This window comes from Hypomesus transpacificus, unplaced genomic scaffold (genome assembly GCF_021917145.1).
Source record: "Hypomesus transpacificus isolate Combined female unplaced genomic scaffold, fHypTra1 scaffold_195, whole genome shotgun sequence".
NCBI lineage: Eukaryota > Metazoa > Chordata > Actinopteri > Osmeriformes > Osmeridae > Hypomesus > Hypomesus transpacificus.
In genome coordinates this window covers 170777-190036 of record NW_025813740.1, presented here as the reverse complement: position 1 = coordinate 190036, position 19260 = coordinate 170777, and positions in this window count along the sequence as shown.

Genomic DNA, 19260 nt, shown 5'->3' with positions numbered 1-19260 from the left:
GTCTGAGCATGCCCAGTCTGTGACCGTTAAGGCTGACAGTGTATGGATCACTAGATTCATGCCTGCACATGTGCTCTCAGTACAGTGTATGAACAGTGTGTGTGTGTGTGTGTGTGTGTTGGAGCCCTGCTCTGTTGTCCATGGAGAGACAAGAGAGGAGCACAGAGCTGAAGCCTGGGGGGCCTGTGGCACCGGACCATCAGCTGGCAGGAGGAGATGAGACTGTGACGGTGCCTGGGGGGTGGAGGGAGGGAGGGAGGGAGGGAGGGAGGGAGGGAGGGAGGGAGGGAGGGAGGGATGGATGGAGGGAAGGGCGAAAGGAGAGGAGGGACATGTCCTCGATTCTCATTATTTTCCAAAGAGAGAGCACATCTGTAGAATCACACACACACACAGATACCCACAAAAACACTGCACACACACACACACACACACACACTGAGGGCTTTGTGTGCCGTCAGGTCACAGCAAATAACTAGACACCCTCTCCCTCAGTGACACGGGGCTACATACAGTACTGCCAGCAGGACTCATTACGGTAACAGCAAATCCTGCCTCCTGTCATGACCAGGCCTCGACTCAATCCACATGTACAGTGTGGAGGGAGAGCTACATTAGCTCCACACTAAGAGAGAGGGGATCTCTGGCTGCCTATCACAACAACAGCTAACGGCTAACGGCTAACACCATGGCTCTCTCCCTTGTGCAGAACTCTCTCTGACGAATGTAAAACAGTTCAGGGAGGCTGTTTTGAGGCTGCGTTCACTTACGCAAGGCGTGTTTAGGCAACCTCTGAACCGCTACTGTCAAAGCAACAGTTAATCACTCCGAGTGCTGCTGGTGGCCGTCTCATTAGCATCAGGGCAGGAGGACGTGTTTCGGAGGTGACTTGAGGACACTTTTACCACACACTTTTACGACTTTGATCCAGTTGAGGGTTTAAACGTTTGAGATTTTAGGATTTGTAAGCTATATGTATAGTATGGATAGAGTGTGTGTGTGTGTGTCTTGCACCAAGGGACGCCAAGAGTTGCATCAAGAACACGTCCAGAGCCCTCGTCTGTTCACTGTAATGTGCAGAGCCATTTCATCAGACGAAGACCATTAGAAAACCCTGCAGCATGTAAAACATTGTCTGTAAGATGTTTGTCCCGGTCGAGCGGCACAGCCCAACACAGAGAGAGAAGCTGCCCGTGGTTATCCCTGCTCTGCCTTCCTCTGACAAATTAAATAAGCGCTCATCTGGTTCTTATTAGGCTCTCGTTAGGGATAATTGGGAGTGGTATTTACAAACAGCATTACTCCATTCTGGCCCGAGTTGGGTTGGGCCAGGCCAGGCCAGGCTAGGCTGAGCTGGGTTACATATCTGCCACGAGCAGCCCAGAGGAGAGCTGCTCAACGTCCTCAGCGGGGGCCGGCTCTTTAACTGGGATTTTTGATGGTTCGATTCTAATGTTTCACTGGCAGTGAAAATATTTTCACTGGGGTGGAGAGGGTACTTGAGAGAAGCAGTTATAAGAAAAAGAGCAACTCTTGATATGTTTTAAAATAGGATTACAGCCATTCCTGAGACTCGCAGGCGATTTGACTCACTAAGACGGCAGGAAAGCATGAGCTCACGCCATTTAAGTATCCCCGGGACTGAAAATACCCTGCTAGTCAAACCCTGACGATTACCTCTGACCTCAGCCAGCAGGACGGAGCAGAAGGCAGGCTGGATGACAACGACCACAACAACGAACACAACAACAATGTGGTGGTTTGTTGACATCTCTAACAGTATCACAGGAGATGCATCGTTAAAATCCCTTAAGGGTTTGAGATAAACGTTTGGTGCGAAAAAGAATGTTTGGTGTTCACGGAGAGACAGAGAAAACTAAAAGAGAGAGAAAGAAAGACAGAAAGGAGGAAAAAGGTGGAACAGAACAAATGAGAGGCAGAACCGGAGGGAGACAAAGAGAGAGAGAGAGAGAGAGAGAGAGAGAGACGCTGGGCCCTGAGGTGATCAGGAGAGACGTGCTGATGAAAGTCAGAAGTTTGTCTTTTCCGCTCCTGGTCTTCCTCCTTCCCTCTGCTTGTCATTACGCCCCCCCCCCCACGCCCCGCCCCCCCGCCCCCCCCACCCCCTCACCCCCCGCCCCTCACCAGCCACATCATCCCCGGCAGATAAGTCAGACACACACCTGTGCAACTTCCCCCGAAGCGCACCGTTTCAACACCCCTCTTTCTTCTCCCCTTCCAGAAAGCCTTCACTGGAGATCCAGAGTGACTCATGTAACCTTCCCAAATCAGTGTTCTTCTTCTCTTCTCACGTTCATTTTTCTCCTCTTTTTCTGGCGAGCGTTTTCTGGTATGTGAGGAGGGATGGGGAAACTGTGAGTGGGTTCTGAATGCCGGGACTGGGCCTGTTCTGCACATGTATCTGCTAGCCCGGTGTGCCCGTGCGTGCACACACACACACAGAGCATCTCAGTCTCTGTGTCTGATTACACAAGTCTGGTTGTTACCAAACCAGTGAAAGACTCTCTAAAACAACAAATGGAGACCATCAAACAGTGTATTAGTAATAGCTCGCTACAACTAGAGTATTGATCTTAAACACGCCTACTATTACTTAAGGGAGTGGTTAGGCTGGAATAACATGATCAAGACAAAAAAAAGTAGTTCCACGGAAAACAAACAACATCCAATTTCCTTCCTCGCTGAAATCAATCTCTTGATTAGCGTTAACAACCAGACAAAACACAGAGTCTTTGTGGCCTTTTACAGACGATGAAAAGCCACTCTGCCGGACGTCAAAGCAGAGCGTATCTGTGTGTCTCACCCAGGGCTGAGCAGATAGGGTCTGTGTGTCTCACCCAGGGCTGAGCAGAGCGTGTCTGGGTGTCTCACCCAGGGCTGAGCAGAGAAGGTCTGTGTGTCTCACCCAGGGCTGAGCAGAGAGGGTCTGTGTGTCTCACCCAGGGCTGAGCAGGGAGGGTCTGTGTGTCTCACCCAGGGCTGAGCAGAGAGGGTCTGTGTGTCTCACGTCGGGCTGAGCAGAGAGGGTCTGTGTGTCTCACCCAGGGCTGAGCAGAGAGGGTCTGTGTGTCTCACCCAGGGCTGAGCAGAGCGTGTCTGGGTGTCTCACCCAGGGCTGAGCAGGGAGGGTCTGTGTGTCTCACCCAGGGCTGAGCAGAGAGGGTCTGTGTGTCTCACCCAGGGCTGAGCAGAGCGTGTCTGGGTGTCTCACCCAGGGCTGAGCAGGGAGGGTCTGTGTGTCTCACCCAGGGCTGAGCAGAGAGGGTCCTGCTCTGCCACCCCCTGCAGCCCTGTGCCATATTTACGAGGTGACTCGGTGACTGTGATGTATTGCAGTTGGCATATCAGACAGACAGGAAACGTCTAATCATACACACTTTGCTCTAATAATCTCAAACGTTTGAGGCTGTTTTAACAAACGAGCGTCGACTGTGCTGTCACTCAGGTACAGGCCAGACGGGTCAGTCAATAGCTCACGTCTCGTTAAATCAGCGGATTGGACTGTAACGTTTGGTCTCTCTTTTTCCATTGGCTGGCTCCCAGAGCTTTTGGAAGGTGATTGGTCAGATTTACTGAGTGTACCAAATGTGGTTTATTGGCTCTTTGACCCTGGGTAGAAAAGGCTTGCTTTATTGTACAGTAATTGCAGGATCCAGCTCGCCACTAAATACAAAAGTGATTCATAAAAATACTTTTTTTTTCTCCATCTTTTTGGTTTGTAACTGTTTCCATATGATCTGGAGGCAAACGGGAAATGTTGAAATGCACTACATAAATATCCCTCAGAACAGAAAATAAGCATAAGGTCACACAGATATAGGGGCATAGTGTACACTCACGCACACACACACACAGGCACACGCACACGCACACACACACACACAGATTCTGCCGACAGCTGTAGCTAAGCTGATTTCATGCTAGCATGTCAGGCACAGGACAAGAGACACAAAGACAACCCACACAACGTTCTACCTACTGTATATATCAAATCAATAGTGTCATCTTAATTTCCACAGTAATTCTGTACAGGCTACGTCCAAAACTGGGAGGTCGTTTTCCCGTGAATCCTGCCACTGGGAGTGTGGAGAGGAGATTACCTCTAACACATTAACTCAACAATTATCATCCGTGACCGACGCCATGATCAACTCAATATGCTGTCTCTGACCCACTGGAGAGGACCACAGATTTACTGCGCTCGTCTGGGTTCAATTAAACAGTCTAGGACTCTTTCTCTTTCGCCCTCTCTCTCTCTCTCTCTCTCTCTCTCTCTATCTCTTTCTCTCTCTCTCTTGCTCTCTCTCTGTCTCCCTCTCCTTCTCTCTCTCTCTTGCTCTCTCTTTTTGTCTCCCTCTCCCTTTCTCTCTCTCTCTCTCTCTCTCTCTCTCTCTCTCTCTCTCTCTGTCTCTCTCTCTCTCTCTCGTACCCACACACCACAGCTTAGTGAGCAGAAGCCCACATCACCAGCTGGAGGCGCTGACGCCACTCACACAGAGCAGGACGTGTGTGTGTGTGTGCGTTTGTGTGTGTGACAGAGAGAGAGCGTGTCCGCAAGACAGACTCCAGCCCACTCGGGGTAAGTGTGTGTGTGGATCAGCAGAAAGGTGATCTCCTCTGTATCGATCTTGTGCCTCTCAGCCCAGCCTGAGTGCTGCGGCCGCGGAAACCTGACCTGCGCGTCAGCGGCACGGTTACCAAGGACGACCCGGCCTCGTATCGACCTATCAGTGAAGGCCTACTCAGCCAGGTGGAGGTCAATAAGGGGGCTTGCTGTCTACCTGCCTTAGACATGCCCCTCTAATAATAACCACAAACACATAGAAAGATGATGCTAATCGTCGATTCGGGGCGATGTGTTTATTATGGGATGCACTGGATCTTACGACCACGGTGGGAGGGGGGGGGGATAATAAAGGGTTCCACACTCCCCAACACACAAGGGGAGGGCCATCGTCTGCCCAGGCGCCGGTGACAGAGGATAACGGTAAGTCATGTCTCCTCGACATGTTTTCCCTGCATCCTCTTGAGAGGCTCCAGAACTGTTCCTCGCTTGGCCAGCCGTGGCGGGGGGGGGGGTAACCATAGCCGGCGGCTGGAGGGTCTACTCCGTGCTCCAGTCGCAGAGAACAGTGACCTATTTTCCCTCGCAACAAACCCCCGGGAAGGAGAGAGATAACTAGCTGTGGAGACGGAGAGGAAAAAAACGAGGCGATGCTTCATATGCATTCGGCTCAGTGGCTGGAAGGATCTGGAAGGTTTCTGAGTGTGTGGGTGTGTTGGCTGTGGTTTACGGTATAAGACTGCTATTCTTCAGTGGTAATCCAACTTTGACAAGCCTCTCACAGAATGTGGCTTGGGTGGACCGTACGTTTAAAATAAGGGCAAAATAACAGATTAGCAATTGTAATTTGTCCTGAGGTTTTAATGGCCGAAATTATACGCGATCCGGCCTTTTATATCAATTGAAGTGTGTCTGTGGTTGGTTTTGAATTCACGTTTATAGGCAGGCATATGCTTTCAATTTCACAAATGGACTAATAAAGGCTATTTGAGAAAGGGTATTTAGATTTTCTGATATTTCCCGAGAACCTCAAGATTTTCAGCCTGGCAATGTTTGACAGTTACAAATTCTAGTTTGGCAAGTTTGTGTGCCTTTCAGCCAGTGGAGGGAAAATATTTACTCTTTAGACTGACAGAAATGTGGACAAATGCACTCACACACACACATTAAACTTCCTCACAATGTGGATCCATTTACTCAAACCTGTACATTAGGACAACCAAGATTCTTGGCCATAATTGAAAAATAACATGTTAAAAGAAAAGAAAATGAACCGTGCTGTTACTGTGCCAAGAAGCAAGGCCTCACTGTGGCTCATCCACCTGTAACTCTTCAGGGAATCCGTTTTTTTTCCGTTAATCTCCATTTGGAATATGGAAATACATGCAAATATGCACCCACTGCCGACACGTTGGCAGTTGTGTAGTGTTGGGTAACACACCACACCACACACTACACACCAACACCGTGACCAACAGCACCTAAACATCTCTCTCGTCCACTCTGCCTCGCTACAGAACATGGAAGTTTGTGTTTTATCTCTGCCTCAGTTTTCCATGCGCTGTCTAGCCAGCGCCCCTCCCCCCCCCTCCATCAGGGCTGTATCTGCATAGCGTGACTCATCGCTTCAGTGAACCACTCACAGCCTCCTGCCATCCACTTCAAAGGCAGGCGGCCTGGTCTCCCGAGCCGGCACATCGGATCTGCTCCCGCACTCCAACTCCCAGCATGCTCGGCGTTAGAAGGAGTTAGGAGCGGGAATCTCAGCCCCGGGAAAATCTCTGTCTGGTGTTCATTTCACCTGGATTGTTTACCTCTTCTATACTTTTCCCGTACAAAACAATCTCCAAATTCAAACTTGCCCCCCCCCCAACCCTCCACCACCCAGGCACACATTTCCTCCTAAATTAAGTTACCGCCACTGCCCCCCCCCCACTGCCCCCCCCCCCCCCCCAGTCCTACCCCTGGGTATGATCATTGAGGCAAGCACCTCTACAGTTATATCGGAACCATAGTAGCTTGGCGGCATTCCCAGAAGCCATTACCCTGGTGGAGAAGCAGGGAACCAGCAGAGCCTGCCTGATGGGTTCACAGCTGGCATGTGCTGCACACACACACACACACATCAGACACACTCAAACAGATACCCACACACACAAAGCTCCACAGCCTTACTTATGGATGATTGCGATGCTGATATGGTTGCTCTGAATTTTAGAAAGCATATGGGTGCATGTGTGTGGTCAGAACCGTTTCAGAGACGTTATCAACATCAAATGAGAAAAGAGGAGCGAGGGGGGGGGGGGAGAAGGGGGAGGGGGGGGGGAGGGGAGAAGGGGGAGGAGAGGGAATAAGGGGGAGGGGGGGATATGGAACGGTGTAGGCCACACAGACTTCATACTTCTCATACGGCACCACTGAACTGAGGTGGTGTTGCTGTACAATCATCTCAAACACACCTAAGTGTTCATTATGAGGGACCGCAGACATGCCTGGACACCAAGCTGAGATAGCGTCAACAGGAAGACATGCCTGGACACCAAGCTGAGGCAGCGTCAACAGGAAGACATGCCTGGACACCAAGCTGAGGCAGCGTCAACAGGAAGACATTCCTGGACACCAAGCTGAGGCAGCGTCAACAGGAAGACATTCCTGGACACCAACCTGAGGCAGCGTCAACAGGAAGACAGGCTGGAAGACAAGCCCTTACCTGCTCAAACTCTCTCAGGCTGCGCATCTGTGGAGCAGGCTGCGTCTCCAGGTCCTCACTGGGGAAATCTGGAGCACATGGGAAAATGAAATAGTTTCCGTTAAATTCGGATAAATAACGAGTTTTCTTTTAAGTTAGAGTAAAGTTTTTTTTTACGTTTTTGAGTTATTACCCCAAAACCATATTTGGTGAAAATGCCAAAACACTTTATGGCTCTCTGCCGAACATCTCGAGGACCTCATAAAATGCAGGGGGAGTTCAGATCACTTTGGTCTCATTATAACCATATTAGAGTTGGATATATGACCTGACCCCCCCCCCCCCACACAGAACCGACATGGTATGGTCTGATCCAACTGAAGACCATAGCATGAGTCCAGCCAAACTTCTCTTCCAAAGAAGAACGCCAGAAGCTTTCTTAAAAGTATTCACACAGGAATACAACAATGTGTGTTTTAGTTCTTCAGAAGAGCACTTGGAAGAGTGAACAGGACCGTGTGTGTGTCTGTATGTGTTTGTGTAAGCGTGTGTGTAAGTGTGTGTGTGTGTACGTGCGTGCGTGCAAAGTCCCAAGGGGTACAATCACTGAACCGTTGGCGGAGCTGAAAGTTCTGACAGTTCCTTAAATCACAGCGTGAGCTTATTAAAGATGATTAAAAAATCTGTTCTTCAATGTGTGGAGAAGATGTGTCTTGGGTTTGGGCCTGGAGTCATACTGCTGCTTGGTACAGGGCAGATTACAGGCCAAATTACACAACACTGATACGAATGACGCCAGCACTAAGTCAAATATACACAGGGAATGGAGGGATTGGGCCACTTTCAAACACTTCTTTGACCAGGGCAATTCATAGGGGCATTACTTGTAAAGTTCTCACTAACAACAAACTGGCCTGAACGTAGCCTTGTATGGACTGGCTTCAAGTCATAAAAAGCAGTAAGATATTTATTTAACAAGAGGTAGGAGAAAAACACCATTATAAAAACAGAGAGAGAGAGAACAGGGAGAGAGGGAACAGAGAGAGAGGGAACAGGGAGAGAGGGAACAGGGAGAGAGGGAACAGGGAGAGAGAGAGTGTTTTGTGGGAGAAACAGGTCTCCACACCGAGTGAAACACCTCGATTCCAGAGAACGACACTCAACAGTGACTGAGTACGACTCTGCAGAACAGAACAGAGGAACACAAGACTGACAGGAACATGAAAAAATAAATGAAGAGACATTCAGAAGAGATATCCAACAAAGAAAAACAACTTGAAGAGCCACTCACCCATCATGTGTCCTAGACTTTTGGGCCGGTCCTGCCTTCGACCGTCCCCATTGTTTCTGAAACGGGACACAAGCTTTCAGACAAAACACATCACCTCAAGCACCTCCCAGGCGTACTGCAGCGCTCTAAACACAAGCTCATCTAACTTTGCATCTGTACTGACGGCAAACTGGGTCAGACCTTTCGAGAGGAACCGGTGAGGAGGGCGACGGGAGGAGAGCTTCACACCGAGGTGAAGAGAGCGAAGGGGAGATGTGGCGGTCAGCTGTTGGAAACAGACTCAGCGCAAACTGTAATCACACGGCTATCACTCACCCTCACGCCTCTGGGACTGGCGCCGAGATAAACACGATAACAGCCTGCGATTGGCTTGAAATTTGAAACAATAAGAAACGAATGAGGGGGGTCCCAGTTTGGTGAAACGGGGGGTTGTGTTCGAGCAGCTTTGAAAAGCAGCCCTTCCTGTCTCCTGTCCTCAAAGAGTCACTAATCACACACGGTTGAATGGGTCTACATTTGTTTCGTCTGATCCTACGGTGAGTGTTCAGGCGTGAAGGAGAGGAGGGAAGGATGCATTTGTGTCTTCAAACACGGCGGAGCTGTAAAACACTTACAACAGCCATGTCGTATAAGGCCAAAGCATGGTCAAAACAGCGCGCCAGGTTCAAAATTCTTTTCAGGCTCTTGAATAACCAACGGGAGCCATTGGGGTTAAGAGCAGGTCACTCTAGGTTGTAAACCCTCATTTGGGTAAGTAAAGATCGCACAAACACAATAGCTCTCCTCCCTGGAGCCTTGCACCCAGCCCCCATCCTCTCTGAACAAAAGAGAGATGAAAGCGCTGGTGTGAATGGGGAGCTACTGACTTGTCTACAGCAGCATGCCTCGGCCGTTCATCCCCTGAGGGCTGTACAACCTTCTATTGGCCTGCTTGGGTCAGATGGACCATGAGACTGATAAGCCAATGATTACACAAGGGCTGCGGGAGTGTGTGTGTGTGGGTGTGTGTGTGTGTGTGTGTGTGTGGGGGGGGGGGGGTCGGTGGGAGAGAGACCAGTTGGCCCTGAGGTAGCATTTGTGTGTGTGTGTGGCTGTTTAGGACCACCAGTACAGCAATAGAACGTGCGATTCTCCTAGCTCATCGTGGCACCTGTCGTGAAGAAGACCACCACAGAACGACATGGAACAACAGCAGGAGAACAACAACAGCTTGGGTTCCTTGGGAGGGGTTCTAAAAACCTCGCTTAGCCTGGAAGATTCTCTGGAACATTCCCAGAGGATATAGCAAAGGCACTAGTCAGCGAGGAAACTAATGTGTGATCCAGACGCAACAACATGCGCTACCGCTGACTAAATATACCAGGAGACACGTTACATAACCATGGGTTCACACAGAGACCCAGACGATGCCAGAGTTTAGCTTCTAGCTGGGGTTTGTTGAACAAAGCACACACACTGCCTTCTCACAACTAGCACTTCGAGTTGTCATCGAGTTGAACCACATTCATCTACATATTCAGTACATTCTGTTCTAACACCTTACCTGCCCCTGTAGAGGAATCCGCTCATTTTCCTCTGGTTTTATAACTAAAACACAGCGACTCGGGTCAGCGCTGGATAGTCCACGGATTTCTCAAACGCCTGAGTTTCCCAATTCCATCAGACAGTATGTCCTCAATCCTCTGGCAGAGTCAACTCTTCTCCCTCCGAAAGAGACAGTCCTCTCTACCTCTGTAGCCCAGAACGGAGACCACGATTCAGGGAAGCGGGCCGCATGACTCCCTGAGGAGACGTCTGAGGCTCCGACCGGTCATTTGACGTGGCAGGGAGAGAGACAGCTCAGAATAACAGGGCCTCTCCAGACTGGTGCAAAACTGCACAGGAGCAAAAGGTACACAGAGACACAGAGGGGGAGTGTGTGTGTGTGTGTGCGTCTGGTTGAGCCTGAAAGAGAGATCTGTTTCAGCATGCTCCCAAAACAGACGCCTGAGTGTGTGTTTGTGTGTGTGTGTGTGTGTACAGCACAGTACATGCTTGTGTAAGTTTCATTTACCTGTCAATCGACTATCTTCCTCCTGGTATGTTAATGTTTTTACTCATCCGGGTGGGGCCCGAGGAAAGACACCGTCTGTGTGTGTGTGTGTGTGTGTATCCTTGTGAGTGAGACAGGTTCAGACAGGCTTGTTAGCACATACAACAGAAGATTATTTCCAACTGAAAAACCTGAGCCCTGCATTGCTTTCAGTCATGCATCCGTCTCCAATCTCCACCTTGCAAATCCTCCATTACGATTTAGCAAGTACCTGTTTCGTACTTGTCCTGACAGACATCAACATGGGACAGTAACTTTATTGACTACAGTCAGTGCTTCCTCCTTGCTAATGCTAGTGAACACAGATCAAAAGGCTTGGATTCAAGTCAAAGGAGCAGGTTAAAATACCGATTCGGGAAAATTCCTTTGGCACTTTGAAAACATGAAGGTGTAGTTCGGGGTGTAGAGAGAGGAAGTATTTGGAGGACCGTAAGGAGTCGCGTTGTTTTTAAATACCACACAGTTTCCAATCCCTGTAACCCAGGCAACTAGAAGAACTAGACGTTGTGTGCCCATGCTTAGAGACAAGAGAAGTTATTCAGCTAAACCGTGGAAATGCATTGTCCCTCTCTCTCTCTTTCTCTCTCATACACGCACACTGTCTCTCTCTCTCTCTCCCTCTCTCTGTGTCTTTCAAACACACACACACGCTCCCTCTCTCTTGCTCACATACCTGTCTAACATTCCACACGTCTCCACAGTTTAACCCAGAGGAGTGGGGCAGAGGGAACTATGGCTGCAGACGAGGGCTCAGACGCAGCCCTGTAGTGTACTTGGCCTGTCCACTCAGATGCAGCCCTGTAGCAGTGTGCTTGGCCTGTCCACTCAGATGAGGAGGAGAACAGGAATGCTCGTTTGCGCTCAGCGTTTTGGTGCTACGCTAACTGAGTTATGCAAAACAACACTTCACTCTTGATATGATTTACTGGGATTGAGGAAGAGCTTGTGCTTCACATTCCCATGAGAATTACCCATTTGTCTCTCTCTCTTTCTCTCTCTCTCTCTGTGTCTCTGTCTCTCTCTTTCTCTCTCTCTCTCTTTCCTCTCTCTCTCCCTCTCCATGACACATCAACATTTACTTTTCCCAATGCAACTTATTGTTTCTCACAGCCCCTCATCAAAAACGGTTTAGGGGGACCACGTGAGATGTGGCACATAGTTTGGAAAGGGGGAGCATTCTCCTCTCTGTCTCTGTCTCTGTGGTGGTGAGGGTGGGGGTAGGGATGGGGGCCATGGTAAGGTGTGTCTGTGACACTAGCAAAACACCCTGTAATTACCTTGACCAATCTGCACACACGCCTTCTCTCTCTCTCTCTCTCTCTCTTTTCTCTCTCTCTCCACTCCTCCGCTCCTCTCCCTTGTTGTGTTTAAACAGCTGCCCCAAGCCAGCTGCCGTGACAGGCTGACAGACAGGGAGCTCTGAGTCACCCTAAAAAGGCTACTCTAATTATACGTGCTGGTCAGGCCTTGTGATCTCTGTATAGAAACACACGCAGGTAGGTCTCACTGTCACACACACACACGTAAACACATACACTCATTCACCTGATAGATTGGTTGTCCATCTCTCTCTCTCTCTCTCTCTCTCTCTCTCTCTCTCAGGATGATTAGTAACAGGTCCTTTCTGAGAGCACATACACCTTCTCTGTGTTAAGTGGAGAGATCGACGGTCTAATGAACTTTCACCTCTTTACAAGCTGTTCATGAGAACCTGAAACACATCCAGCATGTGTAGCACTGTGAACCCGTCCCGCCGAACCGCGACAACGGTAGGAACAGCGGAAAAGCAACGACCAACACCGTGGGAAGGCTGACGTTATCTGAGGCTTTGCATTTGCATGCTGTTCGAATCTCGACACACGTTCTTGGTTCGGTGCACGCTACTGATAGGATTTAAAGACAAGAGGGTTGGCGGGTATTCTGTGACTATCCAGAAGAGTTTGCCCCACTGTCAGTGAAAACAAGTTTTGAAAAAACAGTTTTGAAAAATGTCTTATGTGCTTATGCAAGCATTTTACATAGTGGATGTAAGTTTTCAGTAGTATGAATGTGTGTGTGAACGTTTCATCTGTGAATGTGTATGTGTTTCATATGTGTTTGTGTAAGGACAGTCTGAATTATTTCCTAAACGGCCCCTCATATGAGAGGGATGAGATAAGTCGGACTAGAGGGGCGGCCAAGGCCAAAGTACGGGGCAGAGTGTTTGGCTGTTCGCTAGCAAACAAAACACAGTCCCAAATGCCAAACTTGATAAGAGTAGAATAGGAGACACCCATTTAACATATGTATAGTAGAAAAACCTAACGGCAACCCAGCAGGCTACTGATCGGTATGATTGGTCCAGTTGTTTTATATCACATTGTCATTGACAATCACAAACCTCAGGACACGCTTCTGTTGAATCTAAATATATACAACAGGAAGCACTCATCTCGCTTTATAACCTGCACAGGCGCATCATGTTATGGTAATTGCCGTTTGGTTTATTTTGTTTCTTTATTTTGTTTATATTACTTACATTTTATGCGCGTATTTGTGGTTCTAATAAAAAATATTTGGGGTAAATGCGGACAACCGAATCTAATGCATTTCTCAAACAAGAAAATCATTTAACTAGCTATAACCATACACAGTTAACAAAACAGTGTTTTCATAGCCTTCCGCTGTGCATCGTCATACCTCTCAATTCCTGTCAGACTCGGGTATTCAGAGTGCGCCCATTCCATCTGTCAACACGGTGGAATATCTTCGCCTAACCAAAAACCGTTACTGTCCAACCGTTAAAACCAGTGGTCGAAATTATCTAACGACATCCTGGGCACCTCGTGGAATCCCGAAATAACTCTCAAACGCGGTTGATGCTGTCCATCGTTCGACGGTTGCCTGGTCTTCAGCAGTAAGCCCCCCCACTGTCCAACACATTCGAGGCTGATATCGCACGAGTCAGATGCGCTCCCTCTCAGCTGTGCATGTGCACGAGATCAAAGGAACCTCAGGCCCAGGGAGTTGCATTCGCTCGTCTGTGAGACTCAGCACGCATCCATGTGACGGTACTACAATCGGCATAACAAACCCCCTTATTGTTTTTCTATTACATTAATAAAACGCAACAAATGTTGATTTTAGGTGGGCAGTTTAGACGAATAAGTCAATCAATTTTTTTGCATTTGTTGCAAAATATTAGACCTGCACTAAAATCTATTAAAATGTCAGCAGGCATAGACGGACTCTGTTCGAAGCGGATGTGGGCAGTAGGATAGATGGATAGATGTTTACTTTGCAAGCATTGATTGACAGTAAACACACCATGATTGCGCTGCTCAGTAATTAGGCCAGTCAGTCAGCCGCGTGCTTACATCTGGGACCTCATCTGCATGTTAAAACACGTGATGTCATGACGAAGAATGGCCCGCATTGCTTACAAATAGCTATGACTTTACATAGTGAGAAGTCTGTTAACCGCACAGGTTATTGCAAGTGCTTATGGCTCGTTCACAAGGCTATAAATTATAAGGACGGTTTTGACTGCAGTGTGCAATTCCTTAAAATAGCTTATATTTCTAGCTTCTCAGCATATAAAAATGACATATGCATTAATTACAGGTAGAACAGGGGGAGAGACACGGAAACGGAAATAACTGTCAAAAAGTACTGAGCTGAGAAGTACTGAAGTTCTGCTCTCTCTCTCTCTCTCTCTCTCTCTCTCTCTCTCTCTCTCTCTCTCTCTCTCTCCCTCTCTCTCACACACACACACACACACAAAGGATTTCTCTACTTAATCACCACCTGACTAAGCTCAGCTTAATTACGGTGAAGTTTCCAGTTAATTTAGCAAATGAGTGTGGATACCAAGCCTCAAACACATTAGTTGTGACACAACACAAACAAGCAAACTGATGGCAGCTGCTAGATGGTTGCAAGGCACACAAGCATACACACACACGCACGCACACACACACACACACACCAAGAAGGCCTTTCACGGGAGTGTGTCATCTGGTGGCCAATTCATGAACTGTATGTCCTCAAAATAACTGATCCCCAAATTCGACCAAAAAACTAAATGATCTATCTCAAGCCAAAAACAAAACAAAAACTAAGTTTTGCTCATAATTACTCCTGCACTTTCTGCATCGAGTGAATTACTCTTGGATACATATGTGCGCAATATGTTGCCTGTAAGGAAATGGGTAAGAAGGGCGGAACAACGAATGCTCATTAGAGTCGGAGTACGTCGCGACGGCTCCAGCTGCAGCCGGTATGCCGTTGCACTCTGCGCTATGTTGGGTGCTGGCGTTCTGCCATGGCCGCAGAGCCGATCCCCGTGGATGTAAACACTGTCAGGACTTCCACTGAGAAGTCCCATTACTTAATGATAATCTGAGCTCAGGTATTCACGTCTCACTTCCAACTCCAATTAGGCCCAGGCGGACTCAAGCCTCAGGCCTCAGGCTTGGATCTTGGCTGGCTCTCTTCCAAAATATATGTGGTGTGTGTGTGTGTGTGTGTGTGTGTAGGGGAGGTTGTGTGTGTGTATGAGTGAACGCAAGCATACATGTGTATTGTGTGTGTGTAGGGGAGGTTGTGTGTGTATGAGTGAACACAAACATGTGTGTTGTGTGTGTGTAGGGGAGGTTGTGTGTGTATGAGTGTGTGTTGTGTGTGTGGTTGTTGCGTGATTGTGTGTGTCGTCGGTCTTAGCTTTTGTTGTAAAATAATCCCACGTTTCCTTTAGTTTGCCATCAGTCCTGTGCAGTTTGTTTGAAGTTGTCATAATAGTTAGTGGCATGCAGGACACGCCAGACGTTTTTCAACTGACTGTTAATATTATTTCATTCCTAACAAACTCCTCCCTTCAATTTGTTTGGTTACTTATCAATTCTCTGGTTTCCGTGGAAACACGCAAGAGGCCTGTGATGTGGGAGAGGTCTAAAGGTGGGGGAGGGGGGGTGGGTGGGGAATGAGCTCACAAAACAGGAAATACATCACATTCCGCCCAGTTCGCCTTTGAGCCACAGACTTGTTGAAATACACCTTGTCATTCGCTATAGAAGAGGCCCTCAAGAAGCCTATACACCCTCACACACACACACACACACACACACACTTACACGTTCACACACACAAACACACAGCCTTCTCTGTTTCAGAGCCACACTCACCTGCGCTCATTATGCAGTGTCTTACATCCTGTCTCTGCACTCATCTCATCCACTTCCCTCAGCAGCTCAACACAGCTTTGCAGACCGTCACGGCTCAGTCGCTGTGGAAAACGAAAACTCAATTCCGAGGAGTTGGTTGCAACAGCACACACAGAGGGAATTATGAAAAATTCTCTGCATCAACAGAAACATTCTTATTGGGGACCGGGCCGCCAGTTCAGTTTTCAGAGCGATCATGACTGCATGGGAAAATTCCATCAACAGGACATTGAAATGGAACAAGCAAAGCTGAACTATTAGTCTTTGAATTAAATTACTTCAGTAACGTTTAATAGTAACTACTTTGTGAGGTAGAATCTTGTAACAGTTGGTTCTCATTTAAAAGCCCCATTAAACTGTGGAAATGTATACTTGAGGGCTACGTTGTGAGAAACAGTCCGTATTGTACTGAAACAAGATTATCATCCTGCTGGGGTGAAGGCAACGATCTACAGTATAGTTATTTCTGTCTCAATGCTAAAACATTATAGAACATCTGTCAGGATGTGCAAATACATAGTAGAATCTCATACCTGAGGATCAGAGGTCTAAATCACACAGCTGTCACGTGCCTGCAACATGTGTTGTGTTCTGATCATGGTTCTCGAATTATTCTGAGGCACGAGTCAGAAAATTTGTTTCACTGTCCATGCGAATACAACACCAAGACATGTATGAGTGCGCATATGTTAGAGAATTATGCCGTTTCGAAACTTGGCTTAAGTAGAACTGCATGTGCCAGAAATCCCTGTCAGAAACCAGAAACAGGTCTCTCACTGGAAGCGGAGAGGGCTAGGGAGATAATTAAAACCAAGCAAGTGTGCATAGGCACTCTAATGGTAAAAGGAAATGATCCTACTGTAACTTCAAAAACAAGGAAACACAGCAGTTAGGGATGGCTATCTTTTATGCCACCTAATCAGGTATTAGGTTAAATGCCATTGTTAAATAAAGATAATAAAAACATTTCCTCTCTGCATGTATTCCATCATGTGGCTGCCACTTACACTAAATGGATAATTGAGACAAAAATAAACTCTGGGGTCCACTTGCTTCAGGCCAGATTGATCGAGGAGTTAGCGTTTGGGTCCCTACCCCCTTTGGGGCTTGCTAATAGTGTGTGTGTGTGTGTGTGTGTGTGTGTGTGTGTGTGTGTGTGTGTGTGTGTGAGAGAGAGAGAGAGAGAGAGAGAAACAGAGAAAAGAAAAGAAAGAAAAGTGTGTTTGCTGAAGAGAGAGTGCACGCAATGCTGGCAGTGGGGGAAAATTGAAGGCAGATTTTCCAAGGCAGGCGACGGCTCCAAATTGCTCGTTTGGACGGGGAATTTGCTCTGGCACAAGATGTGACAATGATATTCATTTCAGAGCTCTCGCCCCCCATTTAAACAGGGGACTCACAGAAACGCCAGCACAACCAAAACTATTACTGAAAACTAAACCTGCCTTCAAAGGACAAAAAAAAACACATTTCTTACGGTAAAAGTACGAGAATGATCAAAAGACAGACAAACAGACACACACACGCAAACACACAGACGTAAACACACACACAGGGACAAATCCTTCCGAACGCACATGTACGTAGATTAAGGATGTCCCTGGTAATGTTTCCTTAAATGATTGGAGACAACTGGTCAGTATGGTCTGGATTAGCGACCTAATACAGATGGATGAGATGCTGTCTTCTTCTGCTCTGAGTTACTGATGTTCTGCTACATCAGCCCTGCTACATCAGCCCTGCTACGTCAGGTCTGCTACGTCAGGTCTGCTACATCAGGTCTGCTACATCAGGTCTGCTACATCAGACCTGCTACATCAGGCCTGCTACATCAGGCCTGCTACACCAGGTCTGCTACATCAGCCCTGCTACACCAGGCCTGCTACACCAGCCCTGCTACACCAGGTCTGCTAAACCAGCCCTGCTACATCAGGTCTGCTACACCAGGTCTGCTACATCAGGCCTGCTACACCAGGTCTGCTACATCAGACCTGCTACATCAGACCTGCTACATCAGACCTGCTACGTCAGACCTGCTACGTCAGACCTGCTACATCAGGCCTCCTACATCAGGTCTGCTACATCAGGTCTGCTACGTCAGGTCTGCTACGTCAGGTCTGCTACATCAGGCCTCCTACATCAGGTCTGCTACGTCAGGTCTGCCACACCACGATGTACAACTTTTAGTAGCTGTTGATGATTCGGGGCATATCGCCTCAATGAGTTGAGTTTATGCTAAAGTCTGTACAGTGTGTCTTCAGGGTTCACAGGGTGACTGCTACTGCATACTTGCGTGACATTACCGTTTCGTGTTCTTCCCTGACAAGTTAGAAGCTGCAGGGACAGACAGCGCCCAGCAGAGGGAGTGAGACAGTTGCTAATCCCAGGAAAGAGTCCGTATGGATGAACTACTGTCTGACATCGTGTGATGATGAGTCAGTGAACTGTCATGTCTGTCCGGAAAAGAAGACTCACGGGTTTAAGTATCCAATAAGTGTTTTTTATGTGGGCGTAGATTTACAGTTGGGATGTTTTGAAAATTCTTTGAAAACGGGAAAGTCCCTTTGCCTTCGATGTGTATTGGTCACCTACAAATCTCTCTCAGCAATCCATGCCACGGACAGCTAATAAAAGCCTTTAAACAGTGAATACTTAAAATAGTTTGGCTGTCGTCAGGGAACATGTATTGCCCAGAGGAAATTTCAGGATGATTATATGGTGACGATGTCGCTGAACACACGACATGTCAGAAAACCATAATTGGTGTTTTGGTCACTCGTTCGCAGTCTCCTTGGGCCTCTGCCAAATTAAAAAGTACAAATGTCACACAGGACAAACAAGGCCACAACAGCGAGTTTTCGATTTTTGCTGTGAAATTTCAACATGTTGAGACGGATTTAACATGTATGGTCATCCTACGGCCAGGCTTCCAGTCCAATCAAAATCAACCGCAATAACGCTCGCTCTAAACAAACGAAGACGCCAGTGTCAGAATATTGACTTCAAAGTCAATCAAAAATATTCACAAGGCTCTCTTCCTCTCTCTCCTGTCCTATGGGTGCATCTGTGTTTATGAGGGCGTGTAGTAAAAGTGACTTAATCACACAAACACTGCAGGCCCTCAGTCAGACTGACTTTGCGTGGAAACTCCACATCTCAGGACATTCTTTTGGTTGTTCACCCAAACCACACACTGTTAACAGCTGTGCAGTATTTCACCCCGTCCGCTTGGATCTGGAGGTTCTGTGCAAAGCTCTTTCCAAAACCACTCATTAATAAAGTATTTGTGATTCTATGGCACTGACAGCACTGACAAAGACTATGATCGTGGGAAGAAGGGAGAGAGAACGACAGAAAGGGAAAGAGATGGAAAGAAGAAAGAAATAGCATCGGGAGAAAAGTATG